This window comes from Marmota monax, unplaced genomic scaffold (genome assembly GCF_021218885.2).
Source record: "Marmota monax isolate L192 unplaced genomic scaffold, Marmota_monax_Labrador192_F-V1.1 WCK01_AAM20220418_F8-fsc00059, whole genome shotgun sequence".
NCBI classification, from domain to species: Eukaryota; Metazoa; Chordata; class Mammalia; order Rodentia; family Sciuridae; genus Marmota; species Marmota monax.
This window is the reverse complement of record NW_026693595.1, coordinates 7,178,636-7,202,890: the sequence shown is the minus strand read 5'-3', so window position 1 is coordinate 7,202,890 and position 24,255 is coordinate 7,178,636. Positions and strand designations below refer to the sequence as shown.

Sequence of the window (24,255 nt, the reverse complement as noted above, 5' to 3'; positions counted from 1 at the left end):
ATAGTGTTGGCAAGGATGTGGGGAAAAGGTACACTCATACACTGCTGGTGGGACTACAAACTGGTACAGCCAATATGGAAAGCAGTATGGAGATTTCTTGGAAAATTGGGAATGGAACCACCATTTGACCAAGCTATCCCTCTCCTCAGTCTAAACCCAAAGGACTTAAAAACAGCATACTACAGGGACACAGCCACATCAATGTTTATAGCAGCACAATTCACAATAGCTAAACTGTGGAACCAACCTAGATGCCCTTCAATAGATGAATGGATAAAAAAAAATGTGGCATATATACACAATGGAATATTACAAAAAGAGAGAATAAAATCATAGCATTTGCAGGTAAATGGATGGAGTTAGAGAAGATAATGTAAGTGAAATTATCCAATCCCAAAAAACTAAATGCTGAATGTTTTCTTTGATATAAGGAGGCTGATTCATAGTAGGGTAGGGAGGGGGACCATGGGAGGAACAGACGAACTCTAGATAGGGCAGAGGGGTTGGAGGAGAAGGGAGGGGGCATGGGGTTAGAAATGATAGTGGAATGTGATGATCATTATTCTCCAAAGTACATGTATGAAGACATGAGTTGGTATGAATATACTTTGTATACAACCAGAGATATGAAAAATTGTGCTCTATATGTGTAATAAGAATTATAATGCATTCTGCTGTCATATATAAATTTTAAAAAAGCATCCACATAGATAACAAATGAGGTAGATTTTTTAAATATGTTTTTATATGTAGATGGGCACAATACTTTTATTTTATTTATTTATTTTTATGTGGTGCTGAGGATTGACCCCGTGCCTCACACCTGCTAGGCAAGTACTCTGCCACTGAGCCACAACCCCAACCCATATGAGGCAGATTATAAGAAGGGTTCTAAGAAGGAAAAAAAAAGATTCTCAAAATTAAGGAGAATGGAGTGAAACTTCATGTTTGATTCAAAAGGTGTTAGGAAGAAGGTAGGCTATTTTAAAGACCTTGAAGAATGTAGAGGAGCAATATTTAGAAGTGAGTTAGAATGTAAACATTACATGTGAAAATTTTGGAGATATGGCTAAAACAGTATGTAGAGGAAAATTTATAGCTTTAAATACATCAATCCAGAAATAAAGAAAATTTAAAAATACAGATGCTAAACATTCAAATACAAAAGTTGGAAAAACAAAAACACTGGAAGCCCAAAGAAACACAGTGAAGGCAATAGTTAAGGTGGAAATCAATACATTAGAGAAATATAGTAACATAATCAAAAGCTGGTTTTTAAAAAGGTTTAGTAAGATAAACATCTGCCAAGACTATTCACATCCAAAGAGAGAAGACTCCAGTAAAACAGATCAAAATGGGATAAATAAGCATAGACACAGCAGAGATTTAGAAATGAGGGAGTGCGGACTGCGCTGCTGTTTTGACAGATGGAGGCAGGGAAGGCGCAGGAACAGGGCTGGATGGGTGCAAGGCATGGCTCTCGTGTGTTTGGGAGAATACAAGTAACTGGTTTGTGCAGAGAAAGTTGGGAAAGTCCATTGAGAACTGTGAGATGTGCTGGATGGAGAGTAGAGTCCTAATGGTGAAGTCCCTTAGAATCTGACTTGATTTTAGAAAACGTTGGGAGCCATTGCTAGATTCTGAGCAAGAGTAGGTATGGAGAGCTGTATTTCAAGAGTGGTAGTTGTCAACAGAAGATGATGTAGTCCTGAACAGGGCTCTAGAAACAGAGGACAGGGTCAGAAAATGAGAGGAATCTATAGTTTGGCAAGTGACTGGAAGTACGTGTGGTATAAGAGGGTGGGGTTGTGGGTGGGAGAGGTGTCAAATGCTGCCAAGGAGTCAAGATGGAAGAGATCATTGGATTGTTTATCAGAAGATCCATGGTAATCCTTCAGGTAAGTTTTAGATGGAGGTTGAATGAAAAGGAGACACGAAGGAATTGGTTGAGGGGTTGACTATAACTTCCACTTTTTATGTATATATGTCTTTATATTTTCCAAAGCATTTTCATCTAATTTGATCCTTACTAGCCTGTGGGACAGACAGGTAAGAAAGACTGTAACGTGTCCAAGTTGCATGAGCCAAAAGCAGTGGAGTCAATTTCTCTAACAAGATTGGGACAGGAAGTTGTCAGTTATTTGAAAGCATCAGTTAAGGCAAGGGCTTGTAACAGAATACATGCAGAACATTTTGTGTTCCCATGGCTACCCATGGACTGAACTGCATTGTGTTTGGTGCAGTCACCATTTTCTGAATCCAGGTTAGGCATGGCAAGGTTGCCTACCCAAAGTAGGAAGAAAAACTCCCAGATATTTGCTTGCCCAGCTTCACTGGTCCCTAAAGAAGAGGCTGAGGGAGAGCTGAGCTCTGCCAATTAGTTGCACAGAGGTGGAATCAAGAGCTCCAGATGTGAAGGGGGGTGAGGGTGCTCACTCTCTCCACGGTGGCAGTGGCCTGTGATGATGGCAGGGTCAGCAGTTATGATTCAGGTGAGGTTGAGGTCCTGACACAGTACAAGTGTGACAGTGAGAGCTAGTGTGCATGGCGTTTTCTCGTCAGACCAGTTCTGAGGTCTGGTGCTGGGTGCTGTTCCGGGAAGCTTGGCCCTCACCCGACTCTTCAGGTCTCCCAACAACTCCCCAGCTGTCTAGCCCTCTGCCGAGTCAGCCAGAGCCACTTTCTGCTGCCTGTATCTAAGAACTTCGATGGAGATGTATTAAGACCCCAAAATGTTTTATTTTACTTTAAATCCCACACGTGTATGTCCATGCACCGATCTTACAACAAACCAGTTCAAAAACCTTTAACATATAAACAAGATAAACATAGGAAGTTTTATTTTAGTAAGCACTCTGGAATCATTTTCTAGATTTATTAATATTTATTTATGATTTTGTTAAGTGAAATGAGGCAAAAGGCAAAATAGTATAGTTTCTGTATTTTTGTTACAGACATAGGGAAAGATTACACCAGAGTGTTGTATCATTATCTTGGGTTAAGGTGGTAACGAGTGACAAGGGTACCTTCTACTTTGTTTATATACAATTGACCAATTTTTTCCTGTGCATGCTTCATTCTTATGTAATTATTTTAGCAACAATAATCATTGCACATCTTTTGGGGGTACCGTGTGGTTTCGGATAAAATATTATTTTGAGCATAAAGAAACCCATCTGTGTTCTTCTGCAGGTATGCAGATCCTTACTTTCCATCTTCACTGTTATGAGCAACTTCCTTGCCCTGGTCTGATGTTCCCACAAGGATTTGCAAAGAATAACAACACGAGGGGCCTCTCTAGTCCCACCCCATCACCCCTCAGTAATCATCGGAGAGTTCAGGAGGAAGTCCTGAGCATGCCCATCTTCAACCCTTCTTCTTTCTTCCACCTCTTTCTGCCCACAGAGGGGCACAATCTAGTCTACTCTCTGCCCGGTAAGTTACCAGGCATGGGCTGCTCTTGCCATGCCAGGGCTGAGAGCATGAGTGACCGTAATTCCAGACAGTCCTAGGTAGCCACATAACTAAGATACAGTTTCCATCTGGGTTTTATCATTAACCCAGCTCCATTTGTCTGTTGGGTTTTATTTCCCACTTGGTTCCAGAGTTGAGAGATGTCTTAGTCTGTTTTCTGTTGCCACAACAAAATATATAAAATGGTAATTTACAAAGGCTAGAGGCTTCTTTAGCGCTCAGTTCTGGGTCTGGGAAACCCAGGAGCATGGCACTGTACCTGGTGAGGGACTTCCTGCTGCATGGTGACATGTAGAGTGGGTATCACTCAGCAGAAATGAGCTTGCGTGCATCAGCTTGGTCTTCTGTTCTTATACAGTCATCAGTGCCATGCTGTGGGCCTCTCCTTGATGACCTTATCTAATCTCAATTGTTTCCCAAGGCCTCCCTCTAAATGCCATCAACATACAAATATGGGATGTTTAACATGACTTTCAGAGGGAATATCCATGGCAGGAAGGGATTGGAAGGAGGTGATTTAGTGGGTCCAGGCACCACCCAGGGACCTGCAATTAACACTATTAGGTTTCTCAGTGTCCTCCATGCCTACGTCCTGGGACACAGAGGAACACTGACTGTTGGATGGCTCTTCTCAATCACCTGTAATTCTGCAGAGAAGACAAGCAGCCCCAAGATGCTGCTAGTCCTGCCTACAGCCTCTCCCTCACTGCCTGCAAGGGTAATGCATCATTACTTACTGTTCAGAACCTCCCTAATAGGACTCCGTGCCTCAGTAACAGTGGTTTGAAACCTGTCATCAAATCAAATATCTGAAGCCAGGCCCTGAGGTTTTATTAGCAGCAGGATATTTTAATGGGATTATAGTTTTTTGGTTCAGAAAGCAAACCCTGATCAAGCCTAGAAAGCTTATCCATTGATCTTAACCTTCTCCTTCATAAAGTCTGTGAAGAGAAAGCAAATCCTTGGATCTCAAATCCACCGTTCTACCTTTGCTATTTTATTATTCCTTGCCTCCCTCAGATAAAATATCTTAGTTTCATAAACTATTACTCTTAAAATCAAGCTATAAAAACACACCCATCTTTCCAAGAGTTTATCAGCATTTTGCAAAGTAGCTGGATACAGTAAGTGCTTCAAAAACCACAATAAAGTAGCCAGCCAAATTCAAACTATTACACATAATCTTTATCTGGCAGCTTTCAGGATAGACAATAACCAAAGCCAATCACTTTTCTCAGGTTTCCTGATTATAGTTTCCTCAAATTTATTCTTGAGTTATAATTCAAGGTCACGAAAGCAACAGTTTGAGATATGCATGCCATTAAACAGAAAAAATCAAACCTCATCAAAAAACTGACCTTTAAGAGTTGCTTCCATAATGCACCAGAACATACTCTATAGAAATGCAAAGACACAGTGCACAGAAACAGAACTAAATGATGGGGGACCTAAAATCTTCAGCCAAAATGTTTCTAATAACACTGTTTTCCAGGAAACCAAACCACAGGTGCTGAATCAAGAAAGAAACTCGGTCCTTTTTAATCAAACAAGCAGACTGTTGACTGGGGTTCTGGTGGTTTCTTCAGGGATTGGGGAATGGCATTGATTAAGACAGAGTTTGAAGGACAGGACTGTGTGACTGGTGAAGTCACTGCTGCCCAGGTGGGGCCGCAGTGTGTGCACATCCAGGCCAAGGCTGGAAGGCATCTCGGGTATCCTGTCTGCAGTATCTGGACAGGTGAAGGGCTGGCCACCTGCCAAGAAGTAACGAGTCTGCTGTGACCTCTGTCCTGGCTTCTCAATCAGGGGCCACTGGACTCTCAGCCTCACCAATTCTCACAAGAGAAGTGCTCTTGGGAGAAATCAAAGGCAGGCAAGAAAAAGGTTAGGAATAAAACTACTGTAAAGGCTGGGCCAGAATAGATAAATGGGTTTAACTTCATGATAAAGTGACAAGGAGCACTTGAATAAGTTACTTGGATATACTGAAAGCCTAGACACAGAGTAACTTTTCAAGTGAATCCATACTTGATGCTACAAACTTTACTATTAACCAGGTTTATGTGAAAATATATTTATAGACATTTTACACATAACACTCACTTGCATTTAAGAGAAAAATGGATCAAATACTCACAAATTAGTAAAACATATCTGTTCAGCTATTTCTCTTTTTAACTTTTCTGTCCATTTCATAGTAGACAAAAATCATTATTTTTTAGACTAAAAGGAGGTTTTCTAGGACATATGCCACCTGGCTATCATAGAATTCACCGTTTTAGGACTCCAAGGAGAGCCCCAGATGCAATCAAAGGTCTGAAGCTTTGAACAAGGGCAAATCTAACTACCCTCACTCCCGGGTGCCTGTTGTATGCTGCCTTGTGAAAACACTTGGTCTACCAAAGCTCATGACCTCTGAATGGGGGTAGAGAACCTAATTTCTAAATCACCGATGACTGATTAGCTAACCTCTCATCCAGAACTCTCCTTAGGGCTTTAGATCCTATAAACCGAGGGCCCCGCCTTACACTCCTCCTTGAGAATCTCAGAGGCACCTTGAAGTCAGGGTCTTCTCTGCTTCCTGCCCATCCTCCCAACCAGACATCTTTCCGTTTCCACCTCTTGTTCAGTGATTGGCAGCCCCACTCCTCCAGAGGCATGAAACAGAACCTGGTGTCCTGATGCCTGCTATTCCCTGACCTCCCACACCCAGTCCACCCCCAAGCCTCAAGGGTTTTACCTGCATCTCCAGCCCGTGCACTTCTCCCCAGCTCTTTCCGCAGCACTCCAAGCCTCACCTCCCACCTGGCGCTCTGTAACAACTTCTTAATGGGAACCACTGTCCATTTCATAAAATGTATATAAATGTGCTTTCTCTTTTGCCCCCTTTACGACCCAAGACCATAGAAAAGCACAGATTTGATCATATCTGAAATGCTAAAAAATGGCTTCTAATTGTTCTCGGAAAAAAGAAGAAAATCCCAAAGGTGACCTGGAACTCCTGCCTGCCATGGCCCTGGCTCAGTCTCCCGCCAGTCAACAACCCCCACTGAGGTTGAGGCTGAGAGTCCATAAAAATGTTCAACTGCCCTCTCTCCTTTCCAGGGCCATGGTGCATACTCTACCTTCTGCCCCAGTCATATCCCTCATAGAGAGACCTTCCTGACAGCCAGGATACACAGGCGTCTCTGTCACACGCCAGCACCCTCACTTCTCCCCCACAGAACTCATCAGTGGGGAGAAACCCGAAGTGGGTCTGCCTTAGTGCTGTCTCCTGGACTTGGCCCCAAAGCTCCCTGAGTAGAGAAGCTGCTCCCACCAACCCCAGGGCCTTGCATGGTTCTGGCTCGCTGTCAATGCAGAGCAATGCACGTAAAATGAACATACCCAGGGTAGATGTTTAGAATGAAGCCAGGCCTGGGATCATAGCAGTGAAGGAACATCCTCACTCAGGATAAGGCTCTTGCCATACAAGGCTTTCAAGGGCCTCCGAGGGTCTGGAGGAACATCTAGTCTTTCTCTAAGCCAGTTCTCCAGGATGATCTCTGGGCTTAAATACTGGGAGGGGGTGGTAGTCTTTTTATGTGATTTTTGAAGACAGTGATAGCAAGTTGGTATCATGTAAGCAACTGATTAATAGCATCTATTAAAGGAATGATAAAGATTTTATCTGCTTCAGTGTAAACCAAACAGGAATATGCATTCCTGGGATCTCCTCACCCATGGATAAACAATATACACTCAGATAAAAGTTTGAGTGAAAAGGCAGAGAAGTATGGTAGTTGTGTGTGCACAGACTCTGGTCCCTGGCTACCTGTATTCAAATCATGGATCTGTCACTTACTGGCTGTGCCATCTCAGGCAACTCATTTAACTCTTCTGTGCTTCAGTGTTCCCATATGAAAAATGAGGATCTCAATAGCCTAACTTTTGGAGCTGTTGTGAGTATTAAATAAGTTAAATGAATGTTAAATGCTTTGAGCAGTGTCTTATGCTGCTTATAGTAAGCGATTCATAAATGTCTGCCATTTTATTATTAATAGGTGTTTTTGAAAGATGCTTTACAGCATTCTGGTTAAAACTGTTATATTTTAATTCGAATGGGATTCAATTAATGTTTAAATTAAGATGTTAAAATTAAAATATGCACTGGCTTGTTTTATTATACATAAGACAATTTAATGAAAATATTCTGAATGCATAACCTGGTTGATTCAGATAAAACTAACAAAATGCCTGTTAATGGATGGTTGTTGGCTTCTTAACAGACTGTGACAAAAACATTCTTCAAATATGCATGAATAACCTGTTCAGTATCTAGTGAATTCATAAGCATATGCCTCGTTTACCTTTGATATATAAAATAACAAAGCCATATTCAGTTAACTGAGCTAGACAATGAAATAAACAAAACTACATCACTGCATTAAAGCAGAGCATGTATGGTAATATCTATCCTTGAATTGTAAAGAAGGCATGTTAAAGAGCTAGGGTGTAGCTTAGTGGAAGAGCCTGCTCAGCATGTATGAGGCCCAACAGCACAACAGGAAAAAAAACCGCTAAGATTGCATTAAAAAGTACAGACCAAAATGTACCTATTAAAACAGTTGGCTAAATGCTTCCAACTGGAGATGTAGCTGTCACTATGATCAAGGAATTCCGTTCCTAAATATATATCCAGGAAATATGAAGAGGGACAGAAAGACACGTATGAGAATGTTCATAAAAATGTTCATAGTAGCTGTGTTCATAATATCTGAAAACTGAAAATAACCCAGATGTCTATCAATAGGAGAATGGATCAACAAACTGCTGTGTGTTTATACAGCTGAATACTTTACACCAGTGAGACTGAACAACTACCAATGTGTGTAATAACATGAATGCATCCCAGAAATTACATAGAGTAAAAGAATCTAGACCAAAAAGATCATGCATATGACTGCTATAGACTGGCTACTGAGTGTCCTCCAAGGGACCATTTGTTAAAGGCTTGGTCCCCAGCGCGGTTATATTGGGAAGCGGTGAAACTTTTAAGGAGTGGGGCCTAGCAGGAAGTCTTCAAGTCATGGAGTGTGCTCTCAAAGAGGATTGTGGGACCCCAGGCCCCTCCTTGTTTCCTTTTTTGGTTTTCCTGGCCATTAAAGTGAGCAGTTTTGCTCTATTACATGCTCCCACTGTGAGGTACTGCCCTACCACAGGCCAGTAGTAGGGATCAAGGATTGAAACCTCCTAAACTTGAGCCAAAATAACGCTTTTCTCTTTAGTTTATTATCTCAGGTATTCTGTTATGGTGATGGAAAACTAACAACACTTTTCTTTTGGGGGGTGGGGGGTGCCAGGGATTGAACTCAGGGACACTCAACCAGTGAGCCACATCCCTAGCCCTATTTTGTATTTTATTTAGAGACAGGGTCTCACAGTGTTGCTTAGTATATTGCTTTTTCTGAGGCTGGCTTTGAACTTACAATCCTCCTGTCTCAGCCTCCAAGCCGCTGGTATTACAGGTATGCACCACTGTGCCCAGCTTACTTTATATAAAGTTTAAGAATCATCAAATCTGATCAATAATCATAGAAATCACAACAATGGTTACCTCTAGGGAAGAAGGAAATAGGTACAGACTGAAAAAGAATAGGAGAAAACCTTATGGGGTGTTGGTCATATGGGTTTATATGTATGCAAAATTCATTAAGCCATATAGTTAAGTTTGTTTTTCTACTTCTATTATAAAGAAAAACCTTCCTAATCAGTCATTTTCATGACTGATTATACTTTGATTTAACATCATTGATTGCCACGCTCACTTCATGCGTTGTTGAAGCATTGACAGAGCGTTCCACCCACAAACACATCAAACCAAGTATTGTGGACTGAATTGTGTCACCCACCAAAATCATATGCTGAAGCCCGACTCTTAGTATGATTATATTTGAAGATAGGGCTTATAAGAGGCTTACTTAAGGTTAAATAAAATAATAAGGGTGAGGCCCTAATCCAACATGACTGTTATAATTATAAGGAGAGAAAGTGATGCTAGGAACACACCCACAGAAGGAGGATCATACAAGGATCACAGCAAGCAGACAGCCACCTGCAAGCCAAGAAAAGAGGCATCGAGAGAAACCAGAGAAGCTAACACCTTTGATCTTGGACTTCTAACCACTGTAACTATGAGAAAATAGATTTGTTGTTTAAGCCACCCAGTCTGGGGTATTTTGTTATGGCAGCCCAAGCAAACTAAGACATCAAATTAAAAAGTCTTCAAAACAAACTCCAGGAGCTTGACGTGACCTTCTGAAGTTTATGGGACCCAGATGTTGATATCTGACTTTCTGGGAGAAAGAAAAAGGCCAGTCAGATATAGCACAGCAGAGAGAGGGGGCACCATGTTGCGGCAAAGATACTTCTTCTGCCAAAGGAACAAGGTTGTGTGTTTCCTCTGGGTACAGTGTGGTTCCCACAGAAGCAGCCGGCCTGAGCTGGAGGAGGTGAAGATTAAAATCAGATAAATTTCACACAGAATGGTCAGACACTAAGTGCTACTGTGGATGTGTGGAACAACCGCAATACTCATAAACTGCTGCTAGAAATGTAAACTGGTATCACCATTTTGGCAAAATTTTTGGCTGAATCTAAAGCTAAAACATACACCCATTCTATGACCCAGCAATTCCGCTCCTGAGCCTAGCCTACAGCCTACAGAAGTCAGTGTATATGTGCACCGAAACAAATGTATGGGAAAGTTCACAGTGAAATCACACAGAAGAATGGACAGACTCAGTACTTGCATGATGGTTACTCAACAGCAATAAAAGGGAAAGAATACTGGTCGACACAAAACATGAATGAATCTCTAAGATAATATTTAAACAAGATGTCAGACAAAAAAATTCGAATAGTGTATAATTCCATTTATATGAAGTTAAAAGTGTGAAAAACTGCTCTCTGGTGCTAAAGGTGAAAGGTTTAGTCATGTTAGGGTTGATGCTGACTGATGCTGACTGAGAAAGAAGTGAGGGAGCTTCTTAGGGGATGGGAATTGGTCTGTGTCTTGACCCAAGTGCTAGGTTATATAAGTTGTCAGGTACGTGAAAATTTAGCAAACTAGATACTTGATATTTCTGTTCTCCATTATATTCAAGTAGTATTGTAATTATTAAAAATCAAAAATTAGATGACAGTCCAGAATTTATATTACTATGTGAAAATGTATTATGTGATTAATAGACACATGTGACACTTTACTATTCAATAACTGGGAAATCTCAAAGACCGCCCAAGATTTTATTCCAACATGGAAGAAAAGAGAAGTCTACAAAATGGATATGGAGGAGCCATGAGAGAACTGGAGATGATTTTCATTTTTCCCTACTAATCCTAATCCATTGAATAAACCTGTTCTATATAGAGGGAAGTTTCTTCTTTTTTTTAAAAAAAAAATTATTTGAGAGGGCAGTTTCTTTAATTTCAGATTCCTTGAACTACAAGATAGTGTTTTCTGATTCTGCCAAAGTTATTACTTATGCAATTCAAAGATTAACCCTGATGTGATGACTTGGAAACTGTGGTTCAAGTTGACATCAGCAGCTTATTGACCTGTGTTTGATGTTGATGTCCAAGAATAATGGGGAAGACAGAGATTTAGCCCAAAGATATCAACAATGGCCACCGACTCACATTATCCAGCTAATGGTTACTACAGATGATAACTACTAGTCTTGACCAGTATAGTACTTTCTTAGATAATATTGGATTGACTAATTCCCAACTACTGGCCTTTTTCCATGAAATTACAGGAATATAAATGTTTAAGCACACACACACTTAAGACTTCTGTCACTTTAATTTTCTACTCTCAATTTTGTTTGGGGTGGTTCCCGGTTAAAGGTGGCAAACAGACCACATATATTTTTACCCTTTTCTTCTCAAGCCCCCATTTTAATGATTACAAAGGTTTAGACCACAAAGAAAATGGAAGAGAGAATACTCACAAATGAAATTTCAACACATTTCTTTGTAATGACTGGGATGTTGACACCCAGGGATGGATACAAGCCTAGCAAAGATGGGACAGGGGATTCTTTGACCAGATCAGTAAGCACTGGCCCTGTGCTCCATGCACAACACATATATCACCAGGAACCAGCAGCTCCTCCTCAAGAAAACAACTAAAATTTGGGGACTCCCAGGGAAGCACCCTGCCTGATTATTTTTAAAGAGAGGCCACTAGTGGAAAATGCCAGTGTCCTCCAAAATCCCTATTTTCAATGTACTTTTCTATCCAATTACCAGCCCATATGACTTTTGGGGGAGGGATAGACTAGCTTTGTCTTTTCATGTGGAAAGCCAGAAATACTTCAGAATTTATATCCCCCTCCTTCAAAAGCCCCCTCCCTAGAGACCCTTAATCGATGACTGACAGGTATGGTGGATGAACCACCAAACCCCCACTGACTCAAGGCTGAGGTTGCCTTACGCCACAGGGCTCCCCCAGGATCAGGCTGAAGTCACCCTCAGAGGCACTTTGACTGAGATCACACCTGTGCTTGACTTCTTCCCCTTCCCTTCCCAGTTTCCCTGGGGGACCAGCTCCTTAATAAGGAGGCTCATACACACACACGAACTCCTTGCCTACGTCTGCTTCTGCAGAGCCTGACCTAAGCCATCTACAAACCTTGACAACTATTATAGGCTTTGTTGCCAGCTTTAGTGTCACAGCCCTAAGAATGGACAATTAGTGATAACCAAACATTTGCTGAAAATATCCAGAATAGAAGGAAGCAATCAAAGTAAACAAGGTGATATAAACAAGCCCTCGGTAATTTCCCAAGTGGAAGAAAGAAACGAGGAGGGGGGGAGTAAAAAGGAAAAAAAAATGTCAGAAAGAAGACATGCTAAGAGCCACTTATGTGACTAATATGTGCAGATGACTTCATAAGTGAAACCTGAATCATCCACCTTCATAAGCACATTCTCTTTATCAAGGGGAACCTCATTCTACATAAGCAGCTACAGACAGATGGATAATTACCTACCCACCACCACACGGTTATTTCTAAGCCTGCTCTCCCAGTCGCCTCGCCCCCTCTGCATCCATCTAGTGCTTTTGAAAGAAGTCTTTGCACTGTAGTAAGCACTATGTTGTGTCTCATACCAAACAGCTTAGACATAATAGGAACAAAATCCGGAGACTTACAGCCTCCACTCTGCCCCAAGCAGCCTTCACAAACTTAGCACAACTGAAATGAAATATGCATTTTTAACACAGGCTTAATATCTTATCTTTAAGACATCAGCCACCATAGCACTAACAATTTAAGCCCATTCAAAAATAACTTTATAATTTATTTTACACCTGCTGTGGATCTGTTTCCAGGTTATAGCAAATTAATATACTTGGGCAGGTTAAAATAAGTACTTACTTGAAAGTTGACTTAATTGTTCCTCTCCTTAAAAATATTAATGAGGAGGATATACTGTTAATGATTTTGGTATCAATTTTCTGATACAGTCCCTCTGCCAACACCTCAAATACAGGAGCATGTGCACACACATGTATACAATTTCCTTATTATAAAGATATATATGGTCCTTGAGTTACAACGATTCTACTTACAATTTTCTGACTTTATGATAGAGCAAAAATGATATGCACTCAACAGAAACCATACTTTTCAAATTGTGAATTTTGATCTTAGGATATGTTGGATGCTGGGCAGTGGCCTGAATTGCAGCTCCCAGGCAGGGACATGATCTCAAGGGGAATCAACTGATGCTCTCGAGTATGCTGTGTGGCTAAGCCAGAATGCACAGTAGGTTAGGAGGATTAAATGCATTTTTGACTTGCAAGGTTTTCAGTTTACAATGGGTTTATCAGGACATAATCCCATCGTAAGTTAAGGAGCATCTGTTTTCTCCTAGATTACTTGGAAAATATACAAAACCCCACATACTCTGCTGTGATTCCACCATCCAGTCTTTGTCCACCTCATTTTGAGAAGAAAAATTTAAATTTATATATTTCCTAGTAATTCAACTCCCAAGCTCATACATATTAAGAAGTAAGACAGGAGCTATGCTCAAAGCTTTGCTCTTTAAAGAGATCATGTATATGATTCATCAATATGTGTTGGGGAAATACAGATAAAAGCATAAGTGCATTCTACCAACGCCTCTTCATTTATAGCCAAATGCATGGAGTTGTGGGCCCCAATGTTAAATTTTCAAGAGAGCACATCAAAAAGCAGGCTGATGGCAACTGAGGCACAGAAGTACTTCACCCTGTCCTAGAGTTCCCTATAGTGACAGGAAGCCTAAGGGACCAGAGCTAAGCATTTGGCCACTACAGTCATTCTCTAACAAGCCCCTTTTATGCTGAAATGTTGGTTTTGTTTTGTCTGTTTGTTTTCCCTTCTTTCTTCCCTAACATTCTTTTCCTTTTACGGTTAATAGCAGAGTGGGTGGGGAGAGAAACTTTAAAACAAGAATCTCAAAGCTCTTAAGTTAATCACAAAATGTTAACTCAATCATTCCCAAAGGTTTGCTTATAAAACAGGTAGAATTTTTTTTAAAGATGGAGAAACAGGATGCTCAGAAAAGCAATAGCTTTTCTTATGCCCTTTTATTCAATAAATACTTATTCAGTATATAAAATACATGTGTGAGGGGGTTACCATATGTACATGCAGAGAAAATGTGCAGGTGAGCTGTTGGAATCCAGGGTGGTATAAAGTGCAATGAGAGTTTAGACCAGTGAGGGTTCAGCCAACTAAGTTTGTGGGACAAATCCAGCCCATTGCCTGTGACTGCACTTCCCAGGAGCTAAGAATGCTTTTAGATAGTTGGAGGAAAAAAAAAAAAAAAGAGCAGTCAAAATTTTCTGATACATGAAAATAGTACAATATTCAAATCCCAGTATTTATTAATAAACTTTTATTGGAATACAGAGACACTCACCAGCTTACACATTGTCTTAGGGTGCTTTTACATTACAAGAGCAGAGAAGCTGCAACAAAGAACACACAGCCTAAAAAACCTATTTACTATTTGGCCCTATACAGAAGTTAGCTGACCCCCTGTTTTAGAGGAAGGTGATGCTAGGAACTAGGAGTAGGAAGTTGTTTCTGTTTGATGTCATTATAAAGGAAGTGCCTCATCTACCTTACTTTAGCCTTTATGTCCCATTTGACTCTCCCAGTGGCTCTATGTGGAAGGAAATGAGAAGTCCAGGTTTCATCATTTCCCTTTTACCACTGGAGAAGCTGAGTGGAAGCACTATATTCCAGGTCACCCTGAGTCTCTTCCAACCTCCAGTACATGAGATGAGGGCACATGACAAGAAGTCCAGCTAGGAAAGGTGGGATGGGAGGATGCTGCTAGGCCCAGAGGATAAAAGAGACTCTGGGACCAAGAGCTGTCTGGACCCACTCCTAACCCCTGTCCTTTAGTCACTGAGAGAACCTCTGAGCTCCTGAAAATCCTGTCTGCAATATGCATTCTCTCCTGATGTGGTAATGAAAGGGAAGGAAGATCCTCAGGAGAAGTGCATGAGGTAGTCGTGTGTGTAATACTTAATGTAAGCTTGGTGCTTTGTGATGGTCACTTGTTTTTAGTCACTGCATGGGAAACATGCTGAGCTCTTAAAAAAGGAATTGATATGTGCTTACATTAATAACTAGAAAGGCATAAGGACACAGTTGTACCTGAACATGAGACCTGGTTATGCTTTTGTATGACCCAACACCATGGAAATCTTCCACCTGTGGAATCCCTTCTGGCTCCTGCAGGACAAAAATCCCTCAGGTGTTAGTTAGCTCAGAGGAAAAACGATCCCTGTGTTGTCTCGTTATTTGGAAGAAAAGCAGGTGTAAAAACTATTTTCACATCTGGAAAGAAATAATTAGGTTGAAATTTAGAATTAAGAAATTGAATTGTACATCCTGAGCCCTGGGGTATTCAGGGAAGCAGCCAGGGAGAGACTAGAAGGGAGAAGGACAGGGAAGAACCATGAGGAGGGAGAGAAGAGCCAGACCTGTGGGACAGCTACCTGGCAAGGACACCAGGCCCACACGCTACAGGCTTCACACAGCCCAGAGAGCCGCTGGCCTCTACAACCAGCCCATTCACCTTCCTCCAATTTCCATTTCCCACACGAATAATTTCTTCTTTCAGATATAAAATGTACACTGGAGAATAAAGTTTCCTTTTATAAGGACTGTGACATAGTACAGTCACACCACCAAATATCCAAATGTGCTCATGATTTGAAACAAAACAGAAAAAAAAAATTCTGACGTGAGCTTAATTTATAAAAAAAATAAGCACTCTTCTGATGGGTGTAACACAATGGAGCAGTGTGTTTTAAACTTATGTCAGGACTCATTAGTGCTGAAATCAATTTAGTGGGCTGGCAAACATATGAAAAAAGACAGAGCAGGAGAGAAAATATCAGAGTGCATATTACACATAATAAAAAGCAAATATTGTGATGTGAAACTTGTCTCAGTGATGTGTGTGTGTGTGTGTGTTTGTGTGTTTACACATACTTCACCCATAGTGTCAGGCTGTGATATAAGTTGTATTGTCACCAAAAGTTGTGGTCAAAAATGTGCAAACAAACAAACAAAAACAAAACAAAACAGTGTAACAGAATGTGATTTACTTCAGTAAAGTCTGGTATAAATATCCTAATTCATTGAATAGTCAAGTTAGGGGGTATTTATTCCTGTAGGATTTCATTAAATGACAAGCTTTTCCTTTGCATTTTAAATATGCTATGATTTACAGGGGGAAAAGGGTTTATGCACACCTTGTCACATATGCTTGTTCTTTAAAATAGTGTGTACCTGTTAATAAACACTAATCCTGAGTTTTAAAATTTGTCAGAAGTCAGAAACCTAAATCATTACATGAACTGAAAGGATAGCCAGTCAACTCCTATAAACCATTGCTATTTTTCACACTAATTGTACACAAATTAATCCACCATGGGACAGAAGAGGAGGAGGCTGCTGGGGAAACTTGGTGGGCAGAGATGGTTTCACCACCAATATACCTTGACAGCTTCCCACGATCACTTTATACATACCAAAATAACATGAGATTTTTGTTCTCCAAAAAAGTATATTTCAGAAAAGAGAAATCTGCCTTATGTTTGAATACTTATAAAGGCTCCCATTTTAGAGGGCATTCTCTCTATTACTTTCTCCTGAAAGCCAAAAAGCAAGAACCCTATTACCCCCAAGATAACTGGAACTGAAAAATCAAGCAATTCATTAACACTGGATGTAATGGCAACTGATTTTAAAGGAGAAGCCAGGTCAAAATTACATTACCTAGTAAGACTGCTGATTTCATGGAAAAGTGTTGTGTATTTCAGAGGTTACTTGAGAACTCTTTGGAGAGGACTGCCTGAAACAACCTCAATCAATACAAGATAGGAATGCTTATGGAGTTCATGTGACTAGAATATGATAAATGACCCAATGAATAGGTAAAGGAAGCCAAGCGTTAACATGGGTTTAGATTCATACTCCCAGGAGGAGCTTCATAATTGCCTATATTGGATGTCCTTACACAAGCCATATGGAAGTGCTGGTTGAAGACCTGAATATATACCTACAGAAAGAAAAGAAAAAACAAATGTTCTTATATTGTGCAATTGGGCACACAAAGTTGGAATAAAGTTTGTAGTGGCAACAGTACTCTATCTCAGATAAGTCATATGGAAATAAATATACCCAAAGTGGTCTAAGGATGCCAGACTCTAATGTCAAAGAAGAATGGGAAACATTTGAATAAATGATTTCATAACATGTGAGAGTGGATGTAGCATTTCTAAACTGTTAATTTTTAACAAGACAATTTGAAACATATGCAAGTAAATTAATTAAATATAAATAGATATTTCATTCTTTGCTATATTCTAAGAATGTACATATACAAATTGACATAAAACCATCTTTAAAACCTTTTTGTTGGAAAATTGGGAGCCACCTTATAACCAAGGACACCTTTACATAAACACATGGGATAATCTGCATCTCAGATAACTGAGGGTTGCAAATGGCTGGCTTTTGAATGAACTGAACTGCGGGTAGTTACTGCAGTACATGAAAATCCCTACATTAAAATACTAATAATTGCTATCAAATTAATTCTTATGTGTCGAAAACTCCTATAAGATGTCTCTTCCATGTGGACCTGAGGTCCCAGGTCCCCTCAGCCCACTTCTGAGTTTACCTATAACTTTGATTGATGGTTCCCATACACACTGACAGCTTTCTACTCCAGCCATCCCTTCCTCTCTGCTTCTCTACATGGGGCTTACTCTGGTGCCTCTGGAATTTGCTCAGGCTTAATACCAACAGCCCCAATGTGCTGGGGATTTAATGCTCTGAGGGCAAGTGGTAGAAAAATATTTCAATTTCCCTACTACTTGGAGGGCAATTTTAAGCTGTAGTTTATGTGATACCAGCAGAGCCAAGCATCAATTGCTCACAGTGGTGGCCTGCTCAGTAACCCCACTCTTCCTCACTCTCTTCCCCTCCCTGCCTCATTTTATTCACAATTGCACTTGTGCTTCTTGAACTTGCCTCCCCAATAAACTATCTGGACCCAAATCCTCGTTTCAGGTTTGCATGTATGAATCACTTCTGTGTGTATCCACCACATCAGCATCATGAGGTGACTTTGGGTCTTCTTTGGAGAACATTTAGCTGTCTGCAGAAGTCAGGTAAAAAAAAAAAAATTACCCTCAATCTTTGCATCCACGTTCCTTAAAACTTTTGGAATGTCTCCTCCATTCCTTTCAGTAAGTATTTAATCTCTTACCACCACAAAGAGTTTTTCTGTGTGTTGTAAAGTATACCCAGATGAACAAAGCAGAGTTCTAGCTTCAAGGATGTTAACTCTTGAGAATAGAATGTGAAACATGGAGGAAGACAAGAAACTTACATTTAAAGATTCAGACCACGAAAAAATGATGTGGAAATTCCAAGGAGAGGGACTACTTCTAAATGACTAGTATTTAGTCACCACTCAGAGTCACTCTTCAAGTTTTCTAATACTAATCTGTTTGGTTGAAAACATTCATTCTTTTCTAAACACTATTCTGCCTCACAGGTCATCCTAAATATGGTGGGGGGTGATACAGCATGAAGGGTGACCAGTTCAATACTAAAAGGCAAAGCATCTTTTCATAGACATCCTAAGTGACTGTTCCATCTGTGCAGTAAGGTACCACACGTCCAGGTGAACCTGGGATGCTTCCTTATCCCTTGATCACATCAAGCATGTTCCTACCTCAAGCCCTTCACTCTGAATATTCTTTCCACTTAGAAAACCTTTATCCCAAATAGCTGCATGTCTCACTCCTTCAGATCCTTAAGCTCCCTCTGCTTAAGGCCTTCCCTGACTACCCTACATAAAATAACATTACCCTATGTAATGTCCCACCCTATTGCTTTCCCTGTTTTAGTCTTCATAGCTTGTACCACCTGACATATTATATACTTGCTTATCTATTTTTCATCTTCGCCCACTAAAAGCTCTGTTATATTAGGGACCTCTCCCCAACCTTGCATGTATTCCCTTCATCTAGAATAGTGTCTGGCCCAAAGAGGGTGCTCAATAAATACTTGTTTAAAGAAGAAATAAATTTGTCATCAGAACTTCAAAATTATCATGCACTACAGTTGAAGTTCTATAAACTCATCTGGAATCATGACACAACCCCATAACACAAGGGTCACAAGGCTCTAAAGTGGACACAATTATTTTGTGGGAAAAAAAAGTGTGTGTGTGTTTTTATCTGTTTGGACAAGTTTCAACATACATAGTAGGTATAAATCAATAAAACTGTTTTAATAATATCATAAACTTATAGAAGCCATGGAATGTGACTCATTCAATGTTAAGTATATAAATAAGAAATCCTGAGATTTCAGATTTCAGACCCTACACCTAGCTTACTAAAATAATTTATTCATGTATTCATGTGAAAAATATATATGATCAGTATGGTTCTAAGTGAGATTCTATATTTGATTTTTCTTTTGAAAAAAATCAACTTTACAATTTATTATGAAAGCCACAGTTTATAATTAGATGGGGAAAGTTAATCTTTTTTAGAAATATTTATCTTTTTCCCCATTATTTTATTATAAGCCTTATTCATTTAACTCAGATTCCTCAGAGAAAATATGCATATGAAATTTTTCAAGTGCAGTCTTTTATTCAGATTATTTTAAAGGTAACATTTTCCTCCCTGAGTTTAAGGAAAGGAGGGAACCTCTGAATGTAGCAACATTAAATACTGTTACAAAAACTACCTAAGTAATTGTCAAACCCTAATTATATAGCACTAATTGGTTCTACTACAAATTCATGCTCTTCAAACACAAGCAGTCTTCATAGCTGCCTGATAATCTTTTAATCACCCCAATGGATTCACTGCTAAATTTCCACAATGCACACAAGTCTTTGTCATTCTACTCCTAGCCTCAACCTGCCACATCTTTTCTGATGTTCCTTAAAAGACTATGGACAAATTCCCTTCTTTCCACCTCAAAATTCCTCTGCCTCTGTCTCAAGTCATACCTTCCCCAGTACCCTCCTGCCCATCTTCTCGAAGACTTCATCAGTTGAGCCTCCCCGTTACATTCTCCATCTCTCTCCCTCTCAGTGATTCTTCTCCTGAGCTTATACAGTAGGTTCGAGTCCTCTATACTAAACGTATTCCTTTCCCTCTACTGTGACATCTCTTTGACTTATTACTCTCTCCTCCAGTCTTCCTTTCCACCAGGTTTATTGAAAAGGAAGTCTGTTTCCACTGATTGCCATTCTCTCCATTACTTGTTCCTCTCAGGATAAAAAGGCCTGATTTCCCCCCATGGGACCATAGTTTATTCCTTTTGGCCCCACAGGTCAATTTTCAAATGTCTTACTTCCATGTCTTCTGGGGAAGGAAAAAAAAACCAAACTTTTTAAAAAAGAGACTCAATAATGAAAAAAGCATTAATGCTATTTTAAGTGAAGAAAGGGCATCCACGCAAAACAAATACCTTGCTGCAGGCTATGGCACAAGGTATAACCGTTTACCAGGCTGAATTACAGATTCGAGCTATATCATTAGCCTTACCAGCCCAATATTTAAAAAAGCCAGGCATTACATTTTAAAAATTATCCCATTTACATTAGAAAGGAAATCACTAATTTCCACGTCATTAATCATGCTGTTGTATAATTCCTTGTTTGCTAAACAGGTTATTTACCTTGGTAATTTCTAAATTCTTAAACTTTCTTATAATGCGGTTACATCTCTGGTTTTACTTGCAAATATGAAAATGATGACTTTTTTTTAAACCAAAACCCCTTAGAATGATTTTAAATTTCATAAGTACTTTTCTCAGAAAGAGGTTTGGCAGAAACAATAAGAGAGTAAAGAACTAAGACTCAAAATTCATTTTTATAAATCTATCCTTAATTTTGGATGAGATCCAACAACCTCACATTAAAATTTTAGAAGGCTTGACTTGAAGGACATGGGAAAATTTACTTAATGTTGATGGCTTCCAGAGCACCTGGTCTATATATCATCATTAATTAAGAGAAGATAAATGGGGGGAGTAAACATATGTGGATAGCTCTAGTTTTATTATTTTCAATGTAACAATGAATTCATGCAATATTTGCCAAAAAACAAACAGCAATTTTTTAAAAGAAACCTTGGTGCCAACGTGTTGTGCATTTATTTTTAAAGACCACAATGGCTACAAGCTTTCTTCAAAGAGAACCAGAGCAGCCAGTTTAGATTCTGACAGCAATGCAGTAGAATTTAGGGTGTTATGACCAAAATGTGTCCTAAGCAGGTTAATCTAGTCATACAACATTTTAATAAAGAAGTACCAAGATATTAAGCACAAAGGTGCCTTCATTCCTACGAGTGCTGCAGGAGAAATACAGACAGCAAGGAGTCAAACTGCAGTGGACACACATGAATTTACCATCTCCCTTCCTATTTCTATCCATCCGACCCTACAGAAGCCTATCTTTATCATGCAGAGACAATTAAAACAGCTATGGACTCTGTATGCATTTCTGTGTCCTGGCTTCCAGCCCCAGCCTGGAAGCCTGACATTTACTAAATTCCCTACTAGTGTGCTACATCAGGTAGAAAAGCAAGGACTTCACTGATCAGAGATCCCATCCCCACAGTCTTGAAAGATTACAATTCTTCAATGATACACGGTACTAACTAGCCATTGTGAAAGCTGGGAGAGTGAATGTTACCAGCAGTAGAAATAAAGTATCCCATTTCCCAAGGGAAACACCTTGGCTGTGTGATGTTCAGAAAGTGGACCCCAAATATTTCTCAGTAGATCTTTCTCTTCCTTTTTACTCCTCCCCCATCTATCTCTCTCTACACACCGCCAGAGTTCATTCTAAAATAACCAACACAAAGACTACCCATCCTTCAGCCATAGGATTTCAGTGTTCAAATGTAGAAGGACAAGGTCTGGTTGGCATTCAAAGTTGTGAGGAAGGGGAGAGGAAGGTGATCTATAGTTAGAGACTCAGGTTAGACAAGAGATAAACAATAGAAACTGCAGAGTCAGGGAGTCCAAGACCCTTACAGAACAGCAGTTGAGGAGAGAAGTATCAAGAGAGAAACCCTTCAAAACAAGGGATACTAGCAAGCCCAGAATGTGTAACCATTATCCTCTTTCCCTACCATGTGCCCCAAAGCCACACGCTCACTTCCACATCCCCACGTCATGAGGCCAGAGAAAGGGGAAGATAGAATTCCTACTCTGGGCCATCCACACGCAAAAGCAGAACAGAGACTGTACTCAGAGTTGCAGGGTCAAAATAACAAACACTGTCCCACAGTGTTAGCTGGTGACATGAGGTTAGGCACCGGCAGATCTCTTGATTTGGGGCGCAATTTTAGGAGCGTGGATGCAACCACACGCGTACGCACACTTCCACGGGATTTTACAAACCCGCCTCTACCCCACTGCCTCCCTCAACAATTCGCACACCCAGTGCCTCCAGCCCACCTCACCGTTTCCATCATCACATTCTTTCTCCCCGAGAGTCAGCCCAGATATGAAGGATCCTAGTGGGGATTCCTGGAAATGTCATTCCCCAACACCTCTGGTCCACCACCCCCATACCCTCTGCTGTACTTACACACACACACACACACACACACACACACTCCTGCCATGATTGTCATCGGGCCCGCTCGCTGCCCCCAAAGCTCCGGTACCTCAGCGCGCACCGGACACCCGACATCTCTCTTCCAATGTCCCCTTCCCTCGCCTCGCTGGCTAAGGCATTGCCCCCTGGATGTAGCCTGCTGTCCCTGTTCATCCATACTATTGTTCCATGCAGAGCCTCTTGCGCCCAGAAGCGCCCTTAGGAGAGGACCAGGACTCCCATCTGGGGCGGCATCAGCGCCGAGCACCACCACGTACCCACCCCTCCCTGTCGGTGGTACCTTGCCTGACAGCTGGGTCCACGGGCCCGCGGGAGCAGTAGGCGCTAATGACAGCGATGGTGCGGAGCCTGGGAATAAAGCTCGGCTCCAGCCGCTCCTACCTCCAGCGCCACCATCTTCTCCTGCTGCTGCTGCCGCTGCCGCCGGCGCCGCCGCCGCCGCCCTCGCCCAGCTCTGCTCCGGCTCCGCAGCAGCCGCTCGGGCCCCTCCGGTCCGGCGGCCCCACCCCCTTCACCCCTCCCTCCCGCCCGGCCGCCCGCCTGCCTGCTTGCCCCTCGTGACGCGCGCTGGGGCCGGGCCGGGCCCGCCTGCGAGTGAGGGCGCGCGCACGCCGCGAGCTAGTAGCGCCCCTGCTTCCCACGCCCACCCGCGTGCACGCGCGGCGCGCGAGCCGGAGGCAGTGGCGCCAGTGTACTCCATGGGCTGCTGGTCGCCCCGCCGCAGCTTCTGCGCGGGTGGGCGCGTGGTGTGCCCCCGCCTCTAGCACCCAGGTTCCGGTGGGCGAAACATGCCTCAGCTCTCAGCCGGGCTCCCAGAGGAGAAAATGGGCTGCGTTTCCGAGGGAACTGACAGGCACCTCCACCCGTCTCTGCAGCAGCCTAAGCGGGGAGGGCCAAGGTTCCTAACCAGCAGCTGTGGTCAAACTCTGCACGTAGGAAGTAACCACCCTGAGGACCACGAAGTCAGGCTTCAGCGCCGACTCCTACGGGAAGTTACTCCCGAGCTTTCCAGCTTCTCAGGTCCCTTAAAATACTGCCTGTACTTCAAAAAGGAGATAGACGCTGTCTCCGGAACGCACTGCATTGCACATTTTCCCCGCAAGGGGGAGAGTCGTGCGGATTTGGGCTCCAGCAAAGCTGGCCGGATTTGCAGCCCAGGAGGGGAACTGCCCAGTCCCACCAGGGAAAGCAGAAAGGCTCTGGATTATGCTGCCGGGAAAGGCTCAGCTTGATTTTCCTACTTGCTGCTCAGTTTTGGTAGATCAGAATTTAAAGTGTCTTTGAGCCTGGCACAGGCCTTCTGCCCCAGATATGGCTTCTAGATCAGGAGGGTGGGGACCCTTTGCAGCAGGGACCAGGTGGCAGGTGCTGCGCTTTAATGAAAAGCAGTGGGCTGGACAGGCCCCAGGAGGCAGGGGTTCTGGAGCCAGCTCCACCTGTAATTGGCGATGTATTAGCTTAATTCCCCCATTTCAGGAAAGAGTTCTCAATAATAATAAAGTTGTTTTGGCACGTAAACTTATATTGGCAAAGCCCTCTTCATACACGTATTCT

The 24,255-nt window shown here is 41.6% G+C and overlaps 1 protein-coding gene across 4 annotated transcripts in view; it reads right to left on the bottom strand.

Annotated features, from left to right (window-relative positions):
- Apba1 (amyloid beta precursor protein binding family A member 1) overlaps positions 1-23,165 on the bottom strand; it is a 204,279-nt gene extending 181,114 nt beyond the window's left edge. For 2 of the 4 annotated variants that reach the window (XM_046459455.2, XM_046459456.2), the window contains exon 1: positions 22,982-23,164. The gene's annotated coding sequence lies outside the window, so the exon portion shown is untranslated. Of the gene's footprint in view, positions 1-22,981 lie in introns of all 4 variants that reach the window. The other 2 variants (XM_058584027.1, XM_058584028.1) reach the window with 2 other exon arrangements.
- Between the last annotated feature and the right edge of the window lie 1,090 nt (positions 23,166-24,255).